The following is a 4,387-nucleotide window of genomic DNA, read 5'->3' as shown; positions in this document are numbered from 1 at the left end:
CTTTAACAAGGTGGACCTAGCAATCCTTATTTCTCCTAACAGGGTAGATCATTAGAAGTGATTAATGTAAGCCTTAATAGGCCAACTTTATACTATAGTACTAAAGCTTGTGGGTATCATCCCCACCCCAATTTTACGTTCTATTTGGAAGGTTTTTGGGTCACCAAATCTTTGTGTCAAAGTGTTATGTATGATTTCATGGTTTTAGTTTCTCATGCATGTAGTTAGATTAGTATTGAATTAATTGTTGATAGGTTTGAAGTTTTATAAGTTTTTAAAGTTACTAATTCACCCCCCACTCTCCTCTCAATAATATATCCTTTAAGAATATTTCAAACGATAGACTATTTCCAACATTTTCAATATGCTTTGATAATTGTTCATAAATATCCCGTCATTGTCATAGTGGTGAGGATGATGCAAACTAGTTGCATTCACACATCCTTGAGGAGGTTTTTTTCATTTTTATTCTACCTACTACATGCTTTAATGAATGCCCATGCTTTTCATTAATATGTTTTTTTTCTATGTTATTTATTACTAATCACTTTATTACATTCCTTGAGAAGAAATTTGTTTGTCATTCTATCAAGCATTTTAGTTATGTATTTCATGATTCTATATTTCAAAATGGATCTTTATGAGATGGTTTAAAATATTTAACAAAGTCTTCTTATCAATATGTTTCAATGAAGAATTATAATCTCTCTAATGTCATATTTTTCCATGGAAATTAGAAAGATTGGAAAAGGTTGTTGCAACTCGATCTAACCTTCTTTTTTCACATTCTTGAAGATCTCTAAACTCTTGAAATTGTATATAATATATGCATTGATAACATTTGACAAAACCCTCATTTATATCCAATGGTTGCATGTAACATGTTCCAATGTATTTCTTTTTGTGTAGGTAGAGATGATATTAGCAATGACACTTTGGTATGCATCTTTAAATTCTACATACATGCATTACAAATGAAATTGAGAACTTATTTTAAATTAGTTATAATAATTAACTAACTCCTTGGTGAGAAATCCAAGAAGTTTAAACAGACTTAGATATGCTCCCAATTTTGTAGTGGGGAGAATATTAATGAAACATTCTCAAACAACTAAATTTTATGACTTCCCACTATTCCTTAAAGATATCCCATCAAACATCCCCACTACATCATCTATGATTCTATATTTTAAATGAAATATTGTTAATTAGTTCCCAACATAAAGTTGACAAAAAATCCCATTTGTATGTTGAAATGACACTCATAACCTATTCAAATTATCCTACCTGGTATTTGTTGCCAGTATATTTTTAAAGGGAGCATATTTCATCCATTTATTAATGCAAAAATCATGGGCATTTTATAGAGTCAATAACTCATTCAAAGCCCTCATTTCATTGTGGAAAAGTGTTGGTAAGGCTAAATAATTTGGAGAATAAACATTAACATTAACATTAACATGTGAGGAAGGGGGAAGCACAATTGATAATTTTTTAAAAATACAACAATACATCACAATTATGACATCATCCTAAGGATGATTGATGACAATGTTGTGGATACAACAAATTTTTCTGATAGCCACCAAAAAATTACTGTCAAAACTTTGTAATAGGTATTTATTAGTTGTATAACATTGCTGATCTAAATGATGATTCCAGATTACAACACTTGGTGTGATACTTGTAGTATTGTTAATTCTAATGTGAATAGAACAATTTTGGTACAAAAAATTATGCCAGCCAAAAGTGGTTCATTTCATTTAAAACTCAAGTTTTTATAATGTTTGATGAATTTGAAAGGCCACCAACATCCCTTTGGAACGAAATGAACAAATCACTATTGGTATCTCTAAATATTGTTGTCTATTAGTGTCAAACACTTAGTCATATACTAGGTAGATTTTAACAATCATCAATGTGACCAAGCTACTATATATAGGATGAGTCATGTAAAGAATTATGTAAATAATAATATATATATTGAGCTCTATAGGAGCCAAGCAAGTCTTTGGTTATCGAGTATTTCCAATATAAGTTGAGTCTTTTTTTTTCAAGTATTTCAAGCACATTGAAACTGAGTTACACAAAAGGTGCTAAGCATAGTAAAAACTAGGTGTCAAAAACATCTATAGTGAGTGCCAAGTATCAGAGATAGTAAGGGTTGAGAAACGCAGAATTGACATTCAAGTCAGGAATGATACAAAATTTGAGGTAAACTATTTTAGGCTGACATGGAAAAGGTATTTAATACTTGTAGAGGTTGATATAGAGGTTATTAGACATCTTTATGACATAGATCATAGATCCCATTGTTCTATGATGAATGAATCAGATGGAGAGGCAAAATAACAAAGCATCTAGAAAGATCTTTATGAAATATATAAATATAGAAGATCTTGACCTATTTCAATATAGTGAAGAAGAGTATGGTGATGAAAAGGAGCGAACATGATATTTGTGCAATTCAAGTGTGAATATATGAACATTGTAGAAAAGGAAAATAGTTCTGTTATTATAGAATAGACCAAGTGACATAGTCAACTAGTGAATAACAGTAAAGTCAAATCAAATAAGAGATTAGATCAAATATAAGGGAGGAGATCCAAAAATAGCTTATCACAATAGACTAAGGATCATGTACCGAATTAGTTTTAATAGATTCAATCATGGAAAATGTCTTAATAGAGTGGTATTAACATATCTTTGTAAATATCCTACTAGAGACGTTACTTTTTTGTAAGTGTAAAATCCTCTAACAAGGTGAGATCTAACAGTCTCAAAAGATTTTAATAGGGCAGACCCCTCACATGATAGGTCATTGGATACGGTCAAATATTGTAACTCTAATAGGTTAAGTTTATTATGAAATAGTTAAGATTTGTGGATGTCATCCCCACCCTAGTTCTACCTTCAAATTGAAGCATTTCTAGGTAACCAAATCTTTGTGCCATGTGATTAATTTTTATGTATTTGATTAATAGACTAGGTCTATATGTTATTATAGTTTGATTTTACAAGTTATGCATGCAATTGGATATAAGATGGTAAATATGGTGAATGCACTATATTATTATTAAAAGGTGAAAAGTTTCATAGATCCTGATTCACCCCCCCTCTTAGTATCTTGGTTTCCAATTGAGACTTCCAATAGTTGGTATCAGAGCTCAATTTTCTCAGAGGATTTTAACAACTTGGAGTTAAGATCTTGGAGATAGAGGGTTATAAATTAGATAAGATTATTGACAATTAGGTGATTGACATCCTGCTCATACTGTAGCAACTTAAGACAATAAGACATGAATTGAAGAAATCCTTGAAAAGGAGAAAGGAGTTTGCTATTTAGATAAATGAGTTTCATTATGAAGAAGTTGAAATTGAAAGAAAATTTGGAATTGGAATTTTAAATGAGAAAGACACAGCATCTATAGATTTTCTATAAAATGACATAATCCTAAATGAAGAAGTTAGAGGACTAAAAAGGGAACATGAGATTCAACTAGCAAGGCCATGTGAAGTGAGCTAAGGAAGATAAGGTTGTCACTTAGGAAGAAAAAATGAAAATGGAAATTAGACTTGAAGAAAGGATATCTTATGTACAAAATCTCACAAACACTCAACAAGACATGATGAATCAATAGATGGTTGCAAATTAGAGTTGAACAAAAAATATGTGGAAATAGAAAATCTAAAATCATAGGACTTATTGAAGAATGAACTAAAAAAGGAGAAATAACTTGTGGAAATATTCAACAAGCCTAATGAAGCAAATTTGGAAAACTTATGAGGTCATTTGGTAGCACTACTGGCTTAGGAAATTCATCTACCAAGCAAAGAGAATCATCCAAAAGTGGAGAATTGAGAAATGCAAAATCAAAAGGTAGACCAACATGTTATCATTGTGGAAAACTTGGTCATATTGCAAATGTTTATAGAAGCAAAAATGGTATGCAAAACCCTAAACCTAAGTTTACTAGTTTTTTTTTTTACTACAAGAAGCAAGGATACAAATGAATGTAGATCAAGAATGAAGAATGCTCCTAATACACCTAGATTTGAAGGCTACTATTATAACTATCAAAAGTATGGACATAGGACATATGAATGTAGATCACAGACAAAACCCTATTGGACTAATCAAAGGAAGAAACATGCACCTAACAATGTGTGTTCCAAATGTCACAAGTTTGGACATTTAAGCAAAAATGTAGGACTCAAGTACCACCAGAAAATCACAATAATACCAAGGGTAAAGAAAAAGTGGAAATTGATCAAACAAGGAAGGAGATGAATCAAACATGTAGGAAAAGTGAAGATGGAAAAAATTGAACAAAGGGAGTTGAGGTCACCCAATCTAATGGAGGAGGTGATCATATCATCTCAAACT

The sequence above is a fragment of the Cupressus sempervirens genome, chromosome 5 (assembly GCF_028749045.1).
Source record: "Cupressus sempervirens isolate cs-2001-9-10 chromosome 5, ASM2874904v1, whole genome shotgun sequence".
NCBI classification, from domain to species: domain Eukaryota; kingdom Viridiplantae; phylum Streptophyta; class Pinopsida; order Cupressales; family Cupressaceae; genus Cupressus; species Cupressus sempervirens.
This window is presented reverse-complemented; position numbering follows the sequence as displayed.